The sequence below is a fragment of the Artemia sp. Qi Xiang Cuo genome, chromosome 11 (assembly GCF_049724085.1).
Source record: "Artemia sp. Qi Xiang Cuo chromosome 11, ASM4972408v1, whole genome shotgun sequence".
Lineage (NCBI taxonomy): Eukaryota > Metazoa > Arthropoda > Branchiopoda > Anostraca > Artemiidae > Artemia > Artemia sp. Qi Xiang Cuo.
The window spans coordinates 54,598,237-54,623,345 of record NC_142804.1 but is presented as its reverse complement, the minus strand read 5'-3'; the positions used below and the strand labels follow the sequence as shown (position 1 = coordinate 54,623,345).

At 36.2% G+C, this 25,109-nt stretch overlaps 1 protein-coding gene across 3 annotated transcripts in view; it reads right to left on the bottom strand.

Moving 5' to 3' along the window:
* LOC148947145 (inactive dipeptidyl peptidase 10-like) overlaps positions 1 to 25,109 on the bottom strand; it is a 225,322-nt gene that overhangs the window by 76,364 nt on the left and 123,849 nt on the right. The window lies entirely within an intron of this gene.

Below are 25,109 nucleotides of genomic sequence, written 5' to 3'. Positions count from 1 at the left end.
TGAAAATCTTCAAGTTGGATATGGTACATGGTACTACATTTATCTTTCCACGCTTATCTGTCAGTAACATCTATAAATTGCAAGTCCATTCAGTGGTCACTTCTAATTAAATAAAACGCTATTAAATTGTTAACTCTTTGGAAAAACACAAGTAGGTATTATTATTGGCGTTTTAGTAAATGTTAAGGGGATTCGATACCATAAGGAATCAGCGTATCTCATCCATTATAAACTTTTATAGTTTATGTGGCCAAACTATTTAGAACTGATTGGGTGGTCTTACCATAACTTGTGGAGCCTGGATAAGCAATCCGAATAAACGTCTGAAAACCAAAAGCCAACATCAACTTTCCCTGATATCTCAGAAAAACCTTGTAACTTCTCCTTTTTTGTGCCGAAGCTAGAGATATTTAGTTTTAGGGAAACTTACATCCTTAGAAAGTGTAAATTTAGTTTTTTTCGATCAAACGGAGCAGAATTTTCTGTTTAAAAATCAGGAAGGGTTTGTCCCTAAAAATGTTCTAGTATACCCGCTAGGAAAATGCCAAAAATAACCTCAGAAGAATTGTCATTTGATTAATGTGACAGCTCTTTGAATTTTTTGTGGTGAAATCTGCAACCTGCTTTGATTGAAAACTTTGCCGACATAATTACGTTGTCTTATCAAAACTCTTATTTGTAGTGAAGCTATATTTGTCTTGAACAGTCTCGGAAAGAACTAATGAAATTAAATTAAATATTTGATATATAATGAAATTAATTGTTGAAATCTCATCAGTTCAAAATTTAATTTTACAGTAATTTCCATGTTTATTTTCAATCTTGTAATAAGTAGGCAACAAAAGAAAATATTTATAATATAATTCGTTTTCAGTAAGGCGCCAATGACGCAGTAGGTTTTAAACTCTTACAGTGAAAGAAGCAAGCAAAACCCAAAATCTTTTTTGTAGAGATTTTTGTTCATTTCAAGCTGGATTTGCATATTCAATTTTAGTTTCGCTCCTTTTAATACTGATTTATATTAGTATTTATTTATTTATATTAGTATTTAGATTAGTATTTATATTAGTATCAATATTAGTAACTTTTGTTTGTCTGTTTGCTAGGATTGTTTATTTAATTTCTGTTCGTTTTGGGTTTCATTTATGCCTTAATAGCCAAATATTTTTGTTCGTTTTAAGCTTCATTTGCATATTGAGCTTAGCTTTACTTGTTTTGATATTCATTTATACATTTATTTTAGTATCTGTTGTACGTGTTTTGCTATGATTGTTTATTTAATTTCTGTTCGTTTTGGGTTTCATTTATTCTTTAATAGTAATTTCTGGTTGTTTTGAGTTTGAGTTATTGTAGCTTTCTATTTCTTCTGATCTTAAGTTTAATATGACCTTTACTTTTCTTTGGAAAACTTCTTGCTCGAAAAGTTTTTTTTTAGTTAATTTCTGTTCGTGTTTGATTGCCAAAGTTTAAAGTTTTTCAAAATTCCTTATTTCGAATATTTTTTCATATTCTAAAATAAATTAACAGTTTTGGTAATAACTAATAAATTTAACTGAATATTGAATATATAATGATATTAATTGCTGAAAGCTCACCAGCTCAAGATTTTGTTTCACCCAGGCCGGATTTAAAGCTTTGACGCCTCTAGGCCCAAACGTTTTTGACGCTCAGTTTTTGGAAGATTTTCAGGGAAATCCCCAAAACGTTGGGAAAATTGAAAACCACAAGGCCAGATGGGCCTATTGGTAAATCCTGGTCTGGTTTCACTGCAATTTTCATTTTATTTTAGTAGAACCCTATCAGGAGGTCCCATTGCTCACCCCTGCTGCCACCTACAACTTTTTTTGCACCCCTAATAAGGGAATAGCATCCGTAGGGAGAATGATTGCGTAATGGGGTCAAGGACCTCTTTTTCCAAGGTCGATTTATTTGATGTTTCTATGTGTAATAACTCGGGGACGAAGGTTGCACATGCGCATTGAATTCTAACGGGAACAATGTTATTGATCTGGGACTCGAGGGGGAAGTGAATTTCCGAGAACTTGATTACGTAATCGAAGTGTGTCAACAACAACAACAACGACCTTGACATTCACTGAGAGCATGCACTTACAACAACAAAAACCCGGAATTTGGAACACCTGTGCTGTCGACCTCAATTCACCTATCGTGACTCAATAATTCCCCTTAGAAACAACAAATTAATTTCTCTTTCTTGACAGATCAATCAATCAATGACATCATCTTTCAGACTTTAAAAATTTTCGCCTAGAAACGATTCTCCAGGAATAGATCCAAGTCATTAATGTTATTGCCTCGGAAACAACTCTTTTGGTCGAACTCCAAAGGATATTAATAACCAAAGGCCATGGAAACAATTAGGCAAGAAACATCTTAGCGATGAATTGTTTTAGCGCGCGAAAAGGTTTCTTATTAATTTGAAATGCGTTAGCGCAGAGATGCCAATAACAACGGAACACACTGAATTTGCGTCTAGGGATTATTTGGGCGAAACTGTTTTAGACAGGTTATGGAACTATTTCGGCGAAACAGATAGAGACATTTTAAAAGAAGATTTTAGGAAAGGTTTTAGAAGAGAATTTAATGGTGAAACTCTGTGGTCGTTATAATACACAAGTTTCATTTGAACAGTGTTGTGAGGTCCTATAACCCAACCCCAAAGGGTTCCAATCCTCCTACCCCAACCCCGAAGGAAGCCCCCGGTCCTCAAAAGCCCCCCAAACTCCAAAGGCCCTCCACCGGTCTCCAAATGTCCCCCAGGCCCCCAACTGTCCTCCCGGACCCTCAAAGGCCCCCCAAGCTCCCAAAGGGCCACCGGCGCCCCCAAAGGCCCACCCAGACCCCCAAAGGCCATCCCCGGGCCCCCCAAAGGCCCATCGAGCTCCCAAAGGACCAACGGGGTCCCAAAGACCCACCACCGGCCCCCAGGCCCCCAACTGCCCTCCCATGGTCCTCAAAGGTCCCCCAAGCTCCCAAAGGTCCCCCCGAGCTCCCAAAGGACCACCGGCCCTCAAGGTACCCACAAACCCTCAACGGCTCTCCCCGAGCACCCATCTTTCGTTGATGTGAGTTGTCTGAAACCTATGAGTTGGGATGTGTAGTTTGCTACTTCAGGCTTTTCTGAGCAGGATTTCTTAGCCATTCGTAGGTGTGTGTTGACTGAAACCCATACTTTGGGATGAGTAGTTTGCTATTTCAGGCTTTTATGAGATAGGTTTCTTAGCATTTCGTTGGTGTGTGTTGAGTGAAACTTATGATTTGGGATATGTAGTTTGCTTTTTGGACTTTTCGGAGTTGGATTTCTTAGTCTTTCATAGGTGTGTGGTGTCTGAACCCTATGATGTGGGAGGGGTAGTGTGATATTTTCGACGTGTCTGCGCTAGAGTTCTGAGCCTTTCAGAGGTATGCGGTGTCAGAAAATTAGGATTTAGGATATATAGTTTGCTATTTCAGACTTTTCTGAGTTAAGGTTTTCTAGTATTTCATAGGTGAATGTTGACTGAAACCAATGGTTTGGGATGGATAGTCTGCTATTTTTGACTCTTCTGAGCTAGGTTTCGTAGTCTTTCGTTGGTGTGCATTGACTGAAACCAATGAGTTGGGATATTTAGTTTGCTATTTTTGAATTTTCTGAGATGGATTTCTTAGTTTTTCATAGGTGTGTATTGTATGAAACCTATGATTTGGGGTGGGTGGATTCCTACTTTTGACTTTTCTGAGCTGGATTTCTTAGCCATTCATAGGTGTTTGTTGTCTGAAACCTATAGTTTGGGATGACTAGTTTGGTATTTTTGACTTTTCTGAGCTAGGTTTCTTAGCCGTTCATAGGTGAGTGTTGTCTGAAACCTATGATTTGGGATATGTAATTTGCTATTTCAGACTTTTCATAACCGGATTTCTTAGTCTTTCGTAGGGGTGGGGTGTCTGACACCTATGATTTGGGTTGTGTGGGTTGGTATTTTTTTGACTTTTCTGAGCTGGATTTCTTAGCCATTCATAGGTGTGTGTTGACTGAAACCTATGATTTGGGATGGTTAATTTGCTATTTTTGACTTTTCTGAGCTAGATTTCTTAGCCTATCATATGTTTGCTCTTTCAGAAAATTATGATTTGGGAGGTATAGTTTGCTTTTTGGACTTTTCAGAGCTAGGATTCTTAGTCACTCATAGGATGTTTGTTGTCTGAAACTTCGAGTTTGGGATGAGTAGTTGGCTATTTCAGACTTTTCTGAGCTAAGGTTTCTTAGTATTTCATAGGTGAATGCTGTCTGAAACTTATGATTTGGGATATGTAAATTACTATTTCGGGCTTTTCTGAGTTAGATTTCTTAGCCTATCATATGTTTGCCCTTTCAGAAAATTATGATTTGGGAGGTATAGTTTGCTTTTTGGACTTTTCAGAGCTAGGATTCTTAGTCACTCATAGGTGTTTGTTGTCTGAAACTTCGAGTTTGGGTTGAGTAGTTGGCTATTTCAGACTTTTCTGAGCTAAGGTTTCTTAGTATTTCATAGGTGAATGCTGTCTGAAACTTATGATTTGGGATATGTAAATTACTATTTCGGGCTTTTCTGAGTTAGATTTCTTAGTCTTTCATAGGTGTGTAGTGTCTGAAACCTATGATTTGGGATGTGTAGTTTGATATTTTTGACTTTTCTGAGCTAGGTTTCTTAGCCTTTCATAGGTATGTGTTGTCAGAAAATTATGATTTGGGATGTGTGGTTTGCTATTTCAGGCTTTTCTGAGCAGGATTTCTTAGCCATTCGTAGGTGTGTGTTGACTGAAACCTATGATTTGGGATGGTTAATTTGCTATTTTAGACTTTTCTGAGCTAGATTTCTTAGCCTTTCATAGGTGTGTCCTTTCAGAAAATTATGATTTGGGAGGTATAGTTTTCTTTTTGGACTTTTCAGAGCTAGGAGTCTTAGTCACTCATAGGTGTTTGTTGTCTGAAACTTCGAGTTTGGGATGAGTAGTTTGCTATTTCAGACTTTTCTGAGCTAAGTTTTAATAGTATTTCGTAGGTGAATGATGTCTGAACCTTATGATTTGTTTTATGTTATTTAATATTTCGGGCTTTTCTGAGTTGGATTTCTTAGTGTTTCTTAGGTGTGTGATGTCTGAAACCTCTGATTTGGGATGTGTAGTTTGCTATTTTCGACTTTTGTGAGCTAGGTTACTTAGCCTTTCATAGGTATGTATTGTCAGAAAATTATGATTTGGGGTGTGTAGTTTGCTAATTCAGGCTTTTCTGAGCTAAGGTTTCTTAGCCTTTCATAGGTGTGTCCTTTCAGAAAATTATGATTTGGGAGGGATAGTTTGCTTTTTGGACTTTTCAGAGCTAGGATTCTTAGTCACTCATAGGTGTTTGTTGTCTGAAACTTCGAGTTTGGGATGAGTAGTTGGCTATTTCAGACTTTTCTGAGCTAAGGTTTCTTAGTATTTCGTAGGTGAATGCTGTCTGAAACTTATGATTTGGGATATGTAAATTACTATTTCGGGCTTTTCTGAGTTGGATTTCTTAGTCTTTCATAGGTGTGTGATGTCTGAAACCTATGATTTGGGATGTGTAGTTTGCTATTTTTAACTTTTCTGAGCTAGGTTTCTTAGCCATTCATAGGTATGTGTTGTCAGAAAATTATGATTTGGGATGTGTAGTTTTATATTTGAGGATTTTCTGAGCTAATGTTACCTAGTATTTAGTAGGTGAATGTTGTCTGAAACCTATAGTTTGGGATGAGTAGTTTGCTATTTTTGACTTTTCTGAGCTAGGTTTCTTAGTCTTTCGTTGGTGTGTGTTGACTGAAACCTATGATTCGGGATACGTAGTTTGGTATTTTTGACTTTTCTGAGCTGGATTTATTAGCCTTTCCTAGGTGTGTGTTGACTGAAACCTATGATTGGGATGTGTGGTTTGCTATTTTTGTCTTTTCTGAGCTGAATTTCTGAGCCTTTCATAGGTGTTTGTTGTCTGAAACCTTTAGTTTGGGATGACTAGTTTGCTATTTTTGACTTTTCTGAGCTAGGTTTCTTAGCCGTTCTTAGGTGAGTGTTGTCTGAAACCTAGGATTTGGGATATGTAAATTACTATTTCGGGCTTTTCTAAGCTAGATTTCTTAGTTTTTCATAGGTATGTGTTGTCTGAAACCTATGATTTGGGATATGTAAATTACTATTTCGGGCTTTTCTGAGTGGGATTTCTTAGCCGTTCATAGGTGAGTGCTGTCTGAAACTTGTGATTTGAGATGGTTAATTTGCTATTTCCGGCTTTTATTAGCTAGGTTTCATAGCCTTTCATAGGTGTCTGTTGTCAGAAAATTACGATTTGGGATTTGTAGTTTGCTATTTGAACTTTTCAGAGCTAGGATTTTTAGTCCATCATTGGTGTTTGTTGTCTGAAACCAATAGTTTGGGATGACTAGTTTGCTATTTCAGGCTTGTTCATTTTGAATTTCTGTCATGAAATGCAAGAGTTGGAAAATTAGGGTCTTAGTCCACCAGCTCAGTATTGGGGTCCCAGTCCACCAGCCTGAATGGTGGAACTTCACTAGCTCAGAATAGGGGTCTTAGTCCACCAGCCTGAATGAAGGAAATCCACTAGCTCAATATTGGGGTCTCAGTCGATCAGCCTGAATGGTGTAAATTCACTAACTCAGAATTATGGTCTTAGTCCACCATCCAGAATGGTGTAAATTCACTAGCTCAAAATTGGGGTCTGAGTCCACCAGCCTGAACTTTTGAAATTCCCATTATATGACAAAAAAAATTACACACACACAAAAACTGTAACACACTCAAACAAAAATACACACACACACACAAAAACTTACACACACACACACACATCAAAAATTACATACACACACCAAACCATACACACACACGACGAACATTACACACACACACACACAAAAACTAACACACCCCCACACACAAACACATCCCAAATTACATATCCCAAATCATAGGTTTCAGACAACACTCACCTATGAACGGCTAAGAAACCTAGCTCAGAAAAGTCAAAAATAGCAAACTAGTCATCCCAAACTATAGGTTTCAGACAACAAACACCTATGAAAGGCTAAGAAATCCAGCTCAGAAAAGTCAAAAGTAGCAGTCCACCCACCCCAAATCATAGGTTTCATACAACACACACCTATGAAAGACTAAGAAATCCAGCTCAGAAAAGGCAAAAATATCAAACTGCATATCCCAAATCATTGGTTTCAGTCAACACACACCAACGGAAGACTAAGAAACCAAGTTCAGAAAAGTCAAAAATAGCAAACTATTCATCCCAAACTATTGGTTTCAGTCAACATTCACCTACGAAGTACTAGAAAACATTAGCTCATAAAAGTCGGAAATAGCAAACTATACATTCCAAATCATAATTTTCTGACAACGCATATCTATGAAAGGCTAAGAAATCCAGCTCAGAAAAGTCGAAAATAGCAAACTACACATCCCAAATCATAGGTTTCAGACACCACACACCTATGAAAGACTAAGAAATCCAACTCAGAAAAGACAAAAAAGCAAACTGCATATCCCAAATCATAAGTTTCACTCAACACACACCAACGAAAGGCTAAGAAACCTAGCTCATAAAAGCCTGAAATAGCAAACTACTCGTCCCAAAGTATTGGTTTCAGTCAACACACACCTACGAATGGCTAAGAAATCCTGCTCAGAAAAGCCTGAAGTAGCAAACTACACATCCCAAATCATAGGTTTCAGACAACTCACATCAACGAAAGATGGGTGCTCGGGGAGAGCCTTTGAGGGTCTGTGGGTACCTTGAGGGCCGGTGGTCCTTGGGGAGCTCGGGGGGACCTTTGGGAGCTTGGGGGACCTTTGAGGACCATGGGAGGGCAGTTGGGGGCCTGGGGGCCGGTGGAGGGTCTTTGGGACCCCGTTGGTCCTTTGGGAGCTCGATGGGCCTTTGGGGGGCCCGGGGATGGCCTTTGGGGGTCTGGGTGGGCCTTTGGGGGCGCCGGTGGCCCTTTGGGAGCTTGGGGGGGCCTTTGAGGGTCCGGGAGGACAGTTGGGGGCCTGGGGGACATTTGGAGACCGGTGGAGGGCCTTTGGAGTTTGGGGGGCTTTTGAGGACCGGGGGCTTCCTTCGGGGTTGGGGTAGGAGGATTGGAACCCTTTGGGGTTGGGTTATAGGACCTCACAACACTGTTCAAATGAAACTTGTGTATTATAACGACCACAGAGTTTCACCATTAAATTCTCTTCTAAAATCTCTTCTAAGATCTTCTTTCAAAATGTCTCTATCTGTTTCGCCAAAATAGTTCCATAACCTGTCTAAAACAGTTTCGCCAAAATAATCCCTAAACGTAAATTCAGCGTGTTCCTTTGTTATTGGCATCTCTGCGCTAACGCATTTCAAATTAATATGAAACCTTTTCGCGCGCTAAAACAATTCATCGCTAAGACGTTTCTTGCCTAATTGTTTCCATGGCCTTTGGTTAATAATATCCTTTGGAGTTCGACCAAAAGAGTTGTTTCCGAGGCAAAGACATTAATGACTTGGATCTATTCCTGGAGAATCGTTTCTAGGCGAAAATTTTTAAAGTCTGACAGATGATGTCATTGATTGATTGATCTGTCAACAAAGGGGAATTAATTTGTTGTTTCTAAGGGGAATTATTGATTCACGATAGGTGAATTGAGGTCGACAGCGCAGGTGTTCCAAATTCCGGGTTTTTGTTGTTGTAAGTGCACGCTCTCAGCGAATGTCAAGTTCGTTGTTGTTGTTGTTGACACACTTCGATTACGCAATCAAGTTCTTGGAAATTCACTTCCCCCTCGAGTCCTAGATCAATAACATTGTTCCCGTTAGAATTCAATGCGCATGTGCAACCTTCGCCCCCGAGTTATTACACATAGAAACATCAAATAAATCGATCTTGGAAAAAGAGGTCCTTGACCCCATTACGCAATCTTTCTCCCTAGGGAGGCTATGCCCTTATTTGGGGTGCAAAAAAAGTTGTAGGTGGCAGCAGGGGTGAGCAATGGGACCTCCTGATAGGGTTCTACTTATTTTCACTATCGTAATAAGAACAAAAGAAAATATTTGTAACGTAATTCCTTTTAGTAAAGCACCAAATACTCAGTAGGCCGTATACTTTTACCATTAGAGAAACAGGCATTAAACATACTCTTGTTTGTAGTGAAGACGCCATTCATTAGAAGTCCATAGCCCCTACTCCCTGAAGACGACCGTGGTCTAACAACCAATCCTTAATCCAATTTTCGCTTCTCTTTGAATTCTGTTCTCCCAAGTATTATAATAAAAACAATAAACTAATTTTCATAACTTTGTAGCCACTTAAGTAACAGAACGATAATTCTAAGTAAGAGAATTGGTTATTTATGTAATAAAATGATACTTTTACCGTTTGGAAAACGGGCAGTAGCCATACTAGTAGTAATGCCACTCAGCTTTCAAGTGCATGCACTCCCTAGATTTAAAGCGCATGCCCTATCCATGATTTCAAGTGCGCCCCTGTTTCAAGCAGTCTCATAGCCAGGATTACAAGCACGCCCAGGAAGACAAGCCCCAGGAATTCAACCGCGCTGTGTTTCAAGCGGACAGCAGGTGTTATGTCAATTTTTTCATTTGTTTTCTATGTAATTGGGGTTGAGAACATTGCGTGACTCAGCAGGTGTTATACCATAGGAAAATTTTAACCTATGTAATTGGAGTTGAGGGTAATGCTATCGTTCATAGATTTATCGGGACTAACTTGATAACAGCGCAAATGTTACGTAACGACAGCACACGTGAGTGTTACGTAATGACAGCACCAGGCAGAGGGATTTTATTAAGAAATTTCAAGACGTTTCTTAGGATATTTTTCTTTAAGACGTTTCAAGACGTTTTCTAAGACATTTCAAGACGTTTCAAGACGCTTGTTAAGATGAATTTTCTTTAACCCTTTTCAAGACGTTTTCTAAGACATTTCAAGACTTTTGAAGATATTTCTTAAGACTGTTTCTATTAAGACGTTTCTAGACGTTTTCTAAGACATTTCAAGACGTTTCTTAAGACATTTCTCTTTATGAATCTTCAAGACGTTTTCTAAGACACTTCAAGACATTTCAAGACATTTCAAGACATTTCTTAAGACATTTTTCTTCATGACTTTTCAAGACGTTTTCTAAGACATTTCAAGACGTTTCTTAAGATATTTTTTAAGACCAGGTATTCTGACCAGATATTCTGGTCTCGAGGTTGAATGTTTTAATGCCTTGGATCTATTAAACCACATGAAAATAATCAAAAACATGAAACAAATATTACAATGCGAAAAGTAATCTCTTAAAACTCTCAAACTTCGGCCCATAAGCCCTAGAAAATATTAAAAATATAAAACAAATGTTAAAATATGGTAAATAATTGCTTATAATCCTCAAGTGCTATCATACCCTTAGTCAAAATTGCCCCCTATGCGTTTGTGAAAACGATATTGCTGTGTCACTCTGATCTTGAGGTTAAATGTTTTCATGCCTTGGATCTATTAAACCCCAGGAGAAAAAAAAAAAAAATATTAAAATATGGTAAATAATCTCTTAAAATTCTCAAATCTCGGCCCATAAGCCCTAAAATATATAAAAAATATAAAAAAAATTTTCAACATGCCTAGGTTGCCAGTACTTAAAAAATATATGCCAGTATTTTGCCTAGGTTATTCACGTTTTATACAACTGATATTTTTGACTATTTTAAAAAGGTATGGGCCCTTTCGACACTACTAGGGAACCTAAAATTATCGGTGTTGCTTTTTGCTGATGATGCAGTGTTTATAGCCAAGTCACCAGAGGAGCTCCAGATCTTATTGAGTATATTAGAAGAATATCTAGATAGAAAGAAACTAGTTTTGAATATCAAAAAGACTGAGATTGGGGTTTTTAGAGGAATTCATGTGAATAAAGATGATCAAAAAGTTGAATTTTTTTTGTAAAGGTGAAAAAGTAAAAGAGAGCGAAATTTTAAATATTTTGGAGTAACACTTTCAGCAAAAGGAAGATGGAAAGATCATGTAAAAGAGATGATTAAGAGAGGAAAAGCAGTTTCAGCTGCCATTTTACGTAATTCAAGGCTTTCAAGTATAAAAGATCTAAAAATGCAAAAATATGTTTCTATCTAAAGTTTTACCTACTATCCATTACAAAGCTGAACTCTGGGGGCATGAACTCGCAGCACAATCGGAATCAATTCAGCTGAAACACTTTAAAAGATTAATTGGTCTTCACGACCCAAAATCAGGAAATAACAGGTAACTTAGGAATATTTTCGCTGAGAAGGTGTAGATTATCGCAGATAATCCGGTATTGGCTAAAAGTTCTAAGTCTGCCACAAGATAGGTCAGCAAAAGCAACTTATCTGGAGATGCTACGGTTGAAACGTAAAAGATCGTGGCCGTGTCAAATAAAAAATGCCTTAGACGGAGAAAGATTATCTTATATTTGGAATGAGGGGCTGGGACCCTCAGATCAGGATGAGCCGTTCTTGATTAAGCTTAGAGAAGGAATAAACGACCAGGAAGTCCAAATTTGGACCCTGGTGGTTAAAGCATCTGAGACATTGAAGTTTTATTCCCAAGTAAAAGAGATATTTGGATTTGAATATTATTATGAACTAGGATTACCGACGGAGACGTTAAGGACTTGGTTTGAGATCCGAGCAAATTGCCTGTCACTAAAAAATAGAAAAAGAGTTTTTGAAAGAAAAAGGATGGCCCCAGATACAGATGCAAATTACTCTTGCCCCAGATGTAATCTAGGTACTGATGATGTGGCCCATATTCTCCCCAAGTGCCAGCAACTTTCTCTTTTAAGGAGAAAGTGTTTTGAGGGTGGTAACTTGGAGTTCCCGGGGATCCTGCAGACGATTGTAAAAATGAGAATCAGGAAGTTATCTAATTATGCAAACGAATCGTTGACATCGATATCGAAAATAATCGCTTAAAAACATCAAATGCTAGTATGTACTTAGTCGAAATTGCCCTGAGATGTGTGTGAAAACAGTATCGCAGTGCCACTCTGCTCTCGAGGTTGTATTTCTTATACCGTGGATATATTAAAACGCGAGGAAAATGATCAAGAATATGAAGAAATGTAGTAAAATATGATAAATAGTCTCTTAAGATTCTCAAATCTCGGCCCATAGGCCCTAGAAAATATTAAAAATATGAAAAAAATGTTACATATGGTAAATAATTGCTTAAAACCCTGGGATACCCTTAGTCAAAATTACCCCTAGATGTTTATGAAAACGGTATTGCAATGCCATTCCGCTCTGTGGTTGAATTTTGTATGCCCTGGATCTATTAAACCCGGGGAAAATAATGAGAAATACGAAAAAATTAAAACATGGACAGTAATATCTTAAAACTCTCAAACCTTGGTAAATAAGCCCTAGAAAATATTAAAAATATAAAACAAATGTTACGTTTGTGGTGTTTTTACTGGTTTTTCAGTGATTTCATAGTTTTATAATGTTTTTTATGTATTTAAAAAAGTCTGTGTCTTTTTAGATTCCATGTTCACGGGGGGGGGGTCTTCATTGCGTATTCACTTACACAAGTTAAGTGTCATGTAGGTCCCTCTCGTTCTTATTATTTAAAATATATGCTAGCATCAACCAGCAGTATTATTTGGTAAAACTCTTTAAAGCATTACTTAACGAGCAGGAGACAGAAAATTTCTAGAAATGGATTTTCCCCTCTGTACGTCAATTGTCGCAGCTGTAGGAAACACATATTCGTCATTCTAGCATGTGTGAAAAATGGGACTCTCCTTGTGCGCAAACGTTATTTCCTAGAAAGTATTCTTCGGAACAGAATATTGGAAAGGGTTTCATGGACGAGTTGATTAAGGCGTTGTTCTATTAGATTGAAACTGAACTTTCAAGTCCTAACAGGGACAAAAGTCATTAGAATATAGTGGACCTCTGAGAAAAATGTATTGAAAGAAAAATGAAGTATCAAAAAAGTATTATGTAATAACCCACATGTGTGTCCTCTTCAATTAAAAGCAGAGGATTCCCCCATAGAATCTGAAGAAACGGTTCACTTGAGAATGCGTCATCCATAAACATTCCTCATTACGTAAGAACTAAAGATAAAAACGACTTGAAAGAAAAAAAGCCTTGAAAGAAAATAAAATAGAAAAGAACGTCATGAAAGAAAAAAAAACTAATAACGCTTTGAACGTTTCGATGAAAAATGTCTTTAAAAATGTTTTGAAATGTCTTGAAATGTCTTGAAATGTCTTAGAAAACGTCTTGAAACGTCTTAAAGAGAAGTGTCTTAAAAAACGTCTTGAATGTCTTAGAAGTGTCTTGAAACGTCTTTAAGAAAAATGTCCTAAGAAACGTCTTGAAATGTCTTAATAAAATCTCTCTGTCTGGTGCTGTCATTACGTAACACTCACGTGTGCGCTGTCATTGCCTAACATGTACGCTGCCATTAAGTTATTCCCGATAAATCCACCAACGATAGCATTACTCTCAACACCAAATATATTGGTTAAAATTTTCCTATGATATAACACCTAATATATTGGTTAAAATTTTCCTATGATATAACACCTATAGATTCCTGGGCGCGCTTGTAATCCTGGCTTTGGGACCGCTTGAAACAGGGGAAATCTTATATTCCTGGCTATAGGACCACTTGAAACAGGGGCACGCTTGAAATCACGGACAGGGCATGCGCTTGAAATCCAGGGAGGGTATGTGCTTGAAATCCTGGGAGGGCATGCACTTGAAAGCAGAGTTGCATTACTACTCATACTCTTGTTTGTAGTGACGACACAATTCAATAGAATTACATAATTTCAAGTCTTTCAGAAGGAATTGGGAAAAAAAAACTTCCGGAATTTTTTTCAATGAATTTTTGTTGGTTTTTTTATTACAAAATTTTCAAGTTTTAAAAAAACTCCTTATTTCAAAATAGGATTTTTCTTCAACATCAAACTTTCATTAAAGTATCAAAAATAGTACCAAAGTAACAATTTCAAGGTACCAAAGTATCAAAGTAAAGAAAGGATCAAAATTAACAAAGTTTCAAAGTAAACAAAGTATCAAAGTAATAATAAGCAACTTGCACAAACTTACCGCCCTTGCACCGTAAATCGAAGTTACCACGTAAATTATTAAATCCAAGTATCAAAGTAAAAAAAAAATAAAAGTAATATTAATTAAGTTTCCTTACTCAGAGCCATTTCCCCGGGGCTGGGGGGTGTCAGCCCCGGAAGCATAGCTATTTGGCCTTTGAACTATTTTGAACAAAATAGCTATTTCAAAAATTTGATTGGATACATTTGTGGAAAAAGTCCTTGGGGGGGGGGAGGGGCTTGTTGTCCTTCGATCACTTTTGACTATTGATAAGGCACTAGAAATTCTGATTTGCAATCGAATGAGCCCCTTCCGAAATTTATATCAACATTCCTTCCATAAGAACCTTATATACCCCCAGGGCACATTTTAAAACACTCGCCGCCTGATTCTGTTGGGAGGTGTGTTTTATCCCTGAATTTTGTGTTATATTATCTTTGGTTTATATTGAACAATACGGCTATTTAAAAAATTCGACTGGATGCATTTCGGGAAAAGAAGGTAAGAAAAGAAGGAAAAGAAGGTCTTAACTTAGAACGCCTGCCCCCGGGCCCTGGGGGGTTGTATCGACACCGTATTTTTTCTTATCTTACCTTTGGTCTATTTTTAAGAAAATGGCTATCTCAAATTTTTACCGGATGGGCTTAGGAAAAAGGGTTGGGGGGACAGTTGCCGTCCAATCTCTTTTGACTCTCAAAAATGATCTAGAAATTTCAATTTCCAATCTTACGAGGCTTCTGTGAGTTTATACGAGCATCCTTTCCATAAGAACCATATATGCCCCAGGGAGTAACTTACAAAGCCTGACCAGGGCCCTGGGGGGTTGTGTCGACCCTGTAGTTTTCGTTATACGATCTTTGAACTTTAAAAAAAAGGGATATCTCAAAGTTCTTATCTAAAGTTTGTGCGATGACCCCTTTTATATGAAGTGCCTCTGCACAAAATAATAATAAACCATTGGAGCCGTATTGCCTTTACTATAGGCAACGCTATAGCGTTGCCTCTGAAAAGTGAACTATAACTTTCATTTTCCAATCAAATGAGCTCTCTCTGAAGCATATACGTGCATGCCTTCCATAAGAACCATGTATGCCCCCAGGGCACAACTTAGCCTAGAACGCCTGACCCCGGACCCTGGGGGTTGTGTCTATACCGGAGTTTTTTGTTATCTGATGTTTGAACTATTTTTAAGAAACTGGATATCAAAATTTTTATTGAAAGGGCTTGGAGGAAAAAGGGCGTGGGGGGTTGTTTTTGCCCTTGAATCTCTTTTTACTCCTAAAAGATAAACTAGAACTTTCAATTCCCAATCAAATGAGCCCTCTCTGAATTTTATACGAGCATTCCTTCTATAAGAACCATATATGCCCCGAGGACATTGCTTACAATGACTGTCCTTGGGCACTGGGGGGTTCTGTCGACACCAGAATTTTTGTTATCTGACTTTTAGCTATTTTTAACAAAATGGCCACCTCAAAATTTTTATCTCAAACACTTGGGGACAAAAGAGGCGTGGGGGGGTTAGTTGCCCTACGGACTCTTGAAAAGTAAACTAGAACTTTCAATTTCCAAGCAAATGATTGCTCTTTGAAGTTTATACGAGCATCCCTTCCATAAGAACCATATATGCCCCCGGGTTCTGGGAGGTTGTGTCCACACTAGAGTTTTGTTATCTAGCCTTTGAACTATTTTTAACAAAATAGCATTTGAGGAAAAATGGTGTGGAAGGAGGGGGGATTAGTTGCCCTCCGGTCTCTTTTGACTCTTAAGTGAACTAGAACTATGACTTTATAAACAAATGAGCCCTCTGTGAAGCTTATACGAGCATCACTTCCACAAGAATCATACAAACCCCAGGGCATAACTTACAACGCCTTCCCCCGGACCCTGGGGGGCTGTATCCTCACTGGAAATTTTGTTATCTGAATTTTGAACTATTTTCAACAAAATGGTCATCTCAAAATTTTTATCTGATGCATTTGGGAGAAAAGGGCATGGGAGGGAGACTAGCTGCTCTCTGATCCCTTTCGACTCCTTAAAGTGAACTACCACTTTCAATTTCCAGTCAAATAAGCCCTCTCTGAAGTTTATACGAGCATCTCTTCCATAAGAACCATGTTTGCCCCCAGGGCATAACTTACAACGCCTTCCCACCGGAGTTATTGTTATATGATTTTTGAGCTATTTCTAACAAAATGGCTGTTTCAAAACTTTTATCAGATGTATTTGGGTGAAAAGGGCGTAGTGGAGGAGGGAGCAGTTACCCACCGTTCACTTTGACTCTGAAAAAGTGAACTAGAACTTTAGAATTTCCAATCAAATGAGCCCTTAAAAGATTTCGAATCAAATGAGTACTTTTGACTTTTAAAAAGGGCACTAAAACGCTCGATTTCCGATCGAATGAGCCTCATTTGAAGTTTATACGACGACCCCTTCCATATGAAGTGCATATGGGGAAAAATAATAATAAAACATTGGAGCCGTATGGTCTTTACTATAGGCAACGCTATAGCCTTGCCTCTGATTAAATTGCCACTAGATTTTTAACTCTGAGGATAACTCTTAACTCTGAACGCACATTAGTTGTATCGCTGTCATTTTAGCGAATAACCAAAAATTATGAAGCTTACTATTTAGGTTTAGCAAGGCTTGAAGCCCCAAGCTTGTGGAGGAAGGTGACAAAGATCCAGGCTATGATGTTCGTCATACATAACCGGTTAAGTACATATTATAATGTACCTATGATGCAACCCTCAAAACGTTTCACAAAAGTATAGTTTTAGCTAATAGAGACAAAAATTGGCTCAAAAATTTGAACAGTGTCACAAACACCAAAAAGTTAATCATATATGCTAAGCTTGTTGTATTACAAAAGCTAAAAATGTTTCCTTAAAAAAGTGTCATTTTACTAGAAAATACCAAAATGTACCCCAAGAATGTAAAAGGTTTTACAGTCTCCAAAAAGTGCTGAAATAAAAACGAAAAGCCTCACTTTGGCATCCACGATTCTTGGAGCTCAGGCCAGCAATGAAACTACGAGAACGATAGATGCGGTTTAATTGTGTACTATAGATTCTCAAGCTCAAAATTTGACTTCATGTCAAACAGTAAAGCACTGTTCTGGCCGTCAAAGTTTCCGAAGAATATAGAGTCAGCAAGTTAGAAACTTCTGTTCTAAACAGCTTGCCCTAACAAACTATAAATAAGGAGCAACACGTGCTATTAGTAACTGAAACTATAAGCGAAGGAGTTCTTATAATAATATATACTTAAAAATGACCTTTTCATGGTGATTCTAAATGTCTACGAACCTGAGAAAATTTTTCTAATTTTTGAAAAAGGGGAAAAATGCCCCCGAAAGGGTGAGTAGTCTTAAAGAAAATTGCACAATCAAATTAGACATTTGAAAGAACACAATTACAGATTTTTCATTCTCCTACCAAAAAGACGCGAAATTTATATTTTTTTTCAGAAGAATTATTATGAGTGAATGTTTATTTGTTTATTAAGAGTTTTTTTTTATTTGTTTATTTAGAACCAGCTATCCTACATTATCAGAAGAAGGCTTCTTCGAACAAATATCGAAAGTTCTAGCGCCCTTTTCAAGTAGCATTTTAGATCTTTCCACAGCAAAATGGTGTTTGGCTCCGTTTTACGGTGCAAAATAACACCAAGTGGAGTTAAAGAGGGGGAAGCACCCCCATATACAGAAAAATTACTGTTCTTGTCAAGTTTAAATCTCTCTATTTACTTTCATTTGAAAATGTCTGTTTCAATTATTTAACCCAAAATTTAAAACTTATGTATCAAAATGATATCTAATTTTTCCGCTTGGGCCCCAAAATTGTAGGTGATATTCGGCCATAAAGCCGATGACTCTTATAATAATAGCTGTAGAGTAGATAAAAGATCTAGTAACAAAAAGTAAAATTAAAATCGAAAACTAAAATGTTCAATTAATCGTAAACGATTTTTGCTCACAAAATTGTATCTGACAATGAAGAAATTTCAAGAACTATAAAATAATTCGACTGCCATTTCAAGCTGTTTGAGATATTCTCGCTGAAAAGGCAATTGGGCTTCTAATGCAAGTCAAAATGTTTTAGATACATATAGATTACAATTCTTTTAGTACAGTTAAATATTTCAAACTCTTCTTTACTGAAAAATATTATTCAAATACAACAGTAAATGTAAAAACAATAAAGAGGCAACATGCTGTTCTTTCCGTAATTAATATATGTTATAGTATCAAATATTCTCCTAATTTTTAATTGTCCAAATGCAAGGAGATTTTAATTTCAATAATAAGATCGCCCTAATTCAGTATACTTTTCATGAAAAAGAGGCTAGGTAGTTTGGGATTTCCTTCATTTAGATCGTTTGCATTAAGCAGTTCTATAGCGATTCAAAAGACGCTAAGTTTCATTATGTGCGTTTAACAGGAGAGCATATAAACGAATTTTTATTTATTTTTTACTGGTGGGTGCGTTGGATCTCCTCCCTCTTTAATCTTTCTCTTTACTTTCATTCGAAAATGTCTGTTTCAATTATTTAACCCAAAATTAAGAACTTATGTATCAAAATGATATCTAATTTTTCCGCTTGGCCGCAAAATTGTAGGTTATATTCGGCCATAAAGCCGATGACTGTTATAACAATAACTGTGGAGTAGATAAAACATCTAGTAACAAAAAAGTAAAATTAAAATTGAAAATTAAATGTTCAATTAATCGTAAACGATTTTTGCTCACAAAATTGTATCTGACAATGAAGAAATTTCAAGAACTATGAAATAATTCGACTGCCTTTTCAAGCATTTTGACATATTCTCGCTGAAAAGACAATGGGGCTTCTAATGTAAGTCAAAATGTTTTAGATACATATAAATTATAATTCTTTTAGTACAGTTAAATATTTCAAAATCTTCTTTATTGAAAAATATTATTCAAATACAAAAGTAAATGCAAAAACAATAAAGAGGCAACATGCTGTTCTCTCCGTAATTAATATATGTTATAGTATCAAATATTCTCCTAATTTTTAATTGTCCAAATGCAAAAAGATTTTATTCTCAATAATAAGATCGCCCTCATTTAGTATACTTTTCATGAAAAAGAGGTTAGGTAGTTTGAGGATTTCCTTCATTTGGATCGTTTGCATTGAGCAGTTCTATAGCGATTCAAAAGACGCTAAGTTCTATCGTGTGCGTTTAACAGGAGAGCAATTTATTTTTGACTGGTGGGTGCGTTGGATCTCCTCCCAGCGAGCTCTTGACCAGTTGGTTTCACAGGAAAATTTTTCCGAGACTCTAAGATACGGCAAAGATATTTTAACCAACACTCAGTTTTCTAACTATTTTTGCATGTTAAGAAAAAAGATCCAACGAATTTAAGGCGAAACAAAAAGTTCCATTGGTTTTCATATTGACATAAATTCATGAATCGATTAGAAAAATAGATGGCATACTCTCTTCCTTTCTTTTTAGCTTACCACTTTCACCCAAGACAAATATTTTGAAGTTGAAGTTGATATTTGAAGATATTTGAAGTTGAGCCATATTTCGGTCAGTTTCCAAATTTTTGAGTGGAAAATAGTTGGCTCAGAAATCCATGACGGGTATAACATTTTGATCTCACAAGGGTTTCCGTAAACTACTGTATTTGATGCTACCACTCGACAATAGACTATTTCCAAATTCGGATAGCACTTCTCCATTTAGAGAGTGGAATACTCCTATATTTAAAAATAGCAACAGATAACCAAGTAGTTGAGTGGGCTGAAGTAGAAACGATGAAACCAAGAAACCAAGAACCAGTCTGGTAGAAACCAGAAACCAATCACAACACAAAGCAGTATGACTATTTTGTATAGAAATTTCAATATCATGTTGTACTGGACTAAAAGACAAAACTTTATATTGCGAAAAAAATTAAACTTTTATCACGAAATTCATAAATATCTATTATCGAGCTTACTTCGAGATATTCTACCCAATTGAAGTGTTTATGCTATTTTGCGTTGCTTTTCAGGTTTTTTGAACGATTTGTGTTGCTGTGCAATTTAAACACTTCCTTGACTTGGCTTATTTGGATCACATAACGTACATCGTCTAGCAAGATGTACATACTTATCACTTTAAAATTTTCTTCTGTGTGATTTATAGTTGCCTATTATTTCATCCTACCCTTCAACCCTTGTAATTTTGCCATTTCGTTTCTTTTTATTCCTGGGTTTACCTGTACTTCCAACTTTTAAACGTTTATATTTTACTTCTTTCATACTTAGGTTGTTTCCCTCTCCCCTAACCGTAATAAGTTCAAAGCCTGTTGCGTCAATTGTGTTTTATCTATTGCAAGAACAGTCCTTGGAAAGAACTAATAAAAACAAAATGAATATGTGATGGTATTAATACATTACACATATATAATGGTATTAATTGCTGAAAGTTCAGCCATTTAAGATTTCATTTCATTATAATTTTATTTTTATTTTTCAATGTTGTAAACATAGAGGAATATATTTGTAACCTAATTCCTTTTCAGTGAGGTGCAAATGAAGCAATAGGTTTTAAACTTCTGCGATTAGGAGAGGGGGGGTCAGTTTCTAAACTCCTGTCTATACTAATTTTTGTTCGTTTTAAGTTTGAGTTGAATATTCAATTTAATTTTTACTCGTTTTGAGGTTTGTTTATTCATTTATAACATATGTAACATATTAAAAAAATTAAAAAATTGCATAATTTACATTCCTTGCCCCAGTGGCTGTGGGGGCATGGCATCCCCATAGGCATAGCTATTAGACGTCGTGACTATTTTTGGTAAAATGGATTTTTAAGATTTCTATCAGTGTTAAGGGGGTATCTCAAAGGGCAAGAGGGAGTGGGGTTAGGGTTGGTTGCCCTTTATTTCTTTGTCAACACGCCTTTCAGCATGCTTTTAAGCTCCAAGTTAATACCCTTAGCATTTCCTCACATATTACTATTGTGTCCTTTTGGCAAACATCTTGTATATAGTGTGTTTTGATTTTGTTTGACATCCCCTTCAACATTTTCTAAAAGTTTACCTAAATACCCTTAGCCTTTTTGGAGGCTCAGTATCAAACATGCCCCCTTTTTCCAATAACCAAAATTGTATCAAACAGTTCGTGGTAACGAACTGTAAGTAAGGAGTGACCCGGCTCAATAGTAACCGACACTCTAAAAAACGGAATTTTGATACCAGTAGATACATCAAAAGAATCGGATTTTATGCTGATTTCAATTATCAAGTTTCGTCAATTTTCATAAGTTTCATTAAGTTTAGTCTTACCAATCAAAAGTTACGAGCCTGAAAATACTTGGCTTATTTTTGAAAAAAAAGGAGGAAACATCCCTTAAGAGCGATAATATCTTAATGAAAAATCAAAATATCAGATTCAGCGTAAAAGAAAACCCTACCGTAGATGTTTCAAACTCATATCTGCACAAATGTGGAATTTTGTATTTTTTACCAGAAGAAATATCACGGATGCTTGTTTATTTGTTTTTTCTTGATTTTCCCAGGGGTGATCGTATCGATCCAGTAGTAGTAGAATATCATAAGAGGGCTCATTCTAACGAAAATTGAAAAATCTAGTGCCCTTTTTAAGTGACCAAAAAAATTTGAGGGCAACTTGCCCCCCCTCCCACGCTCATTTTTTTACCGAAGTCACCCAGTCAAAATTTTGGGATAGCCATTTTGTTCAGCAGAGTCGAGAATATAATAAATAAGTCTTTGTGGATGACTTAATCCCCCACAGTTCCCGGGGGAAGGGCTGCAAGTTATGAACTTTGCCCATTGTTTACATATAGTATTGGCTGTTGGGATGTATGCAGACGTTTTCAGGAGGGATTTTTGTCTGGGGCGGAGGGGGGGGGGGTCAGAGGAGGAGATTATGTGGGAGGATATTTCTATGTAGGATGTTTTCTTGGTAGAAGGGACATTTCTATGAAATGGGTGCCGGATTTCCCAACATTATTTAAAAAACGATCAGAAATTAAATAAAAAACACAAGTTTATTCAACTGAAAGTAAGGAGCAACATTAAAACTTAAAATAAACAGAAATTATTACATATATGAGGGGGTTCTCCCTCTAGTCAACACCTTGCTCTTTACGCTGAAGTTTTTTTAGTACTTTTAAAAGTGCTATCTATTCTAATTAAACAGCCCTTGTGATTCAGGGGTTTGTGATTCGAACAAAATTCGAACTTTAGCGTAAAGAGCTAGGTATTGACAAGGAGGTGAACCCCTTTATATACGTAATAACATAAACGTACTTAAAAAAAAGAAACAAGCGATACGACTCAATAGTAATCGCAACTTAAAAAAACGGAATTTTGATGTCAATAAATATATCAAAATAATAGACTTATAATGCTGGTTCAGCATTATAATGAAAAAAGCCTCTCATTGTTCCGAATAAACGAATATAGTGTTTCAGAAGTCGTTCTTAAAGAATTGCGAGAAAATTCGTAAGTTATGTATATTTATTACTAATAAAAACGTTCTTAAATAAAATTAAAAGTTATAGCGTCCTTTTCAAGGAACCAAAAAAATTGGAGGGCAACTAGGCACTCTCTCCCGTCTTTTTTTCTCTAATTCGTACAATCAGAATTTTGAGAAAGCCATTTAGCCGAAAAAAAGTAAAATTAATATACAAATTTCGTTTTGATTATTCATTTACGATTAGGCCTACCTAATTTCAAAACCTGCATTAACTCAAAAACGTTCAGAAATTTAATAAAAAAAACAAGTTTTTTTTAACAGTAAGTAAGGAGCGACATTAAAACTTAAAACGAACAGAAATTATTCCGTATGTAAAGGGGGTTGCCTCCTCCTCAACACCTCGCGCTTTACGCTAAAGTTTAAATTTTCTCCCAATTCTTTAAGAACGACTTCTGAAACACTATGTTCGTTTAATTGGAACAGTGAGAAGCTTTTTTCAAAATTACTAAAAAACTTTAGCGAAAAGAGTGAGGTATGGAGGAGGAGGAAACGTTTTTCATATACGGAATAATTTCTGTTCGCTTTAAGTTTTAATGTCGCTCCTTACTTCCCGTTGCAAAAACTCTTTTTTTATTTAATATAGAAAAAATTTAACTTATACCTAATTTAACTTACAAGACTAGTCACAGAGGCTGAGAGTAGAGTGCTAAGTTATACTTTACGTGAAGCTATAGGAATTCCCAAGCTATTTGCTGACCGCAATAGGACTATGCTATTTGCGTACCGCCATAGGAAAACATTTCCATGGATGCTCTACACCTTTTCAAAAAGAGTGAGTATCCTCTCACATGGCCTTCCATTTTGCTGACCGCACTAGGAATCTCTATGCTATTTGCATACCGCAATAGGAATATGCTATTTGCGTTCCGCCAAAGGACCATACTATTTGCTTGATGCTGTACACCTTTTCAAAGAGAGTTACGAGCGGGGATTCCCCTTGCAAAAAGCGATATATTTTTTTTGGACAATTGCCTTAATTCGAGAGTAGTTTGATTAAGAATGTAAAATGTCTAGAATTGTTTGATTGACATTTGCGAAAAGGGATTCGCGAATTGGACTATACAAACGATATTAATTGAATAATAAAGAAAAAAAACAGAGCTAGATAGTATTTGCGAATTGGATTGTATGAAGGTGGAGAAAAAGGTTTAAAGTGATTAGCAGTTAAGGTAACCCTGAAGAGCATGTTAATTCATACCTTATTTATTATAAATTTGAGACAACATAAATCTATGAAAATGGTTAATGATGATAGAATGATGATCGGGGTTTACCTTGTCACAGTTACATTCTCTTGATTTTTCAAAGTTCATTTTGGATTTCTTTCCTTGAAATGCAAGAGTTGGAATATGTCACTAGTGTTTTGTCGTGGTTAGCACACAGTGTGTTTTAATGTGTTCGATATCCCTCTCCAAAGCTATAGGGGGTTATGTAATCCCCATGCGCACAGTTATTTGAACTTTAGACTATTTTTAACAAGATGTCTGAAAGTTTTGATCGAATCTCTTAGGAGAGACGGTACCTAAAAAAGGCATGTAGGGGGGCTAGCAGTCCTCCAACCGCTTTTCAAAGTGCCCCTCATCATGTCCTGAAAGTCTCAGCTTAATGCTCTTAGCCCTTCTTAAGATATTAAAGATCCGCCTTTTTGATAAAGCGGATCCACATAATGGATTTTGATTTAGCATTAATTAAAAAAAAAAACTTTCCGAAAAATAGGTTTTTCAAAGAAAAGTAAAGGACATTTTAAACTTAAGCTCAGGAGATAAAAGTACATTTTAAAATTAAAAATAAAAATGAAAATAAATCACTATTAATTAATAAATAAAACACAAAACGACCAGAAATTAAATAAAAAATCATAGGAAAAAACATACATCAATTAATAATATAAATGAATAAATAGATCTTAAAGCGAGTAATGCTTAGATTGAATATGAAAATCAAGCTTAAAACGAAAACAAATGGTTTTCTATTAAAGTATAAATGAAACTTAAAACGAACAGATATTAAATAAACAATCAATGTGAACTAACATACAATATACATTAATGTAAATGAATAAATAAATCTTAAAACGAGTGAAACTTAAATTGAATATGCAAATCAAGTTTGAATCAAATAAAAATAACTGCAAACAAGAGTTTGGATATCTCCTCACTGCAGAAGCCTAAAACCTGCTGCGTCATTGGCGCTTTACTGAAAACAATTCTTTGAAATATTTTCACTTTTGTAACTTTAAGAAATCAAAAATTATTTAAGATTTTAGGGAATAAATATCAGCATATGTATATTAAATTGACAATGCACATTTTTTTTCAGGAAACTCATTTGAGTTTTTTTTTCAGTAAAGTACAAATTATATTCTGGCTCTTAGAAAGCATAGGGGTTTTGAACCCTACTCACATTAATTTATGCTCGTTTTGAGTTTGAC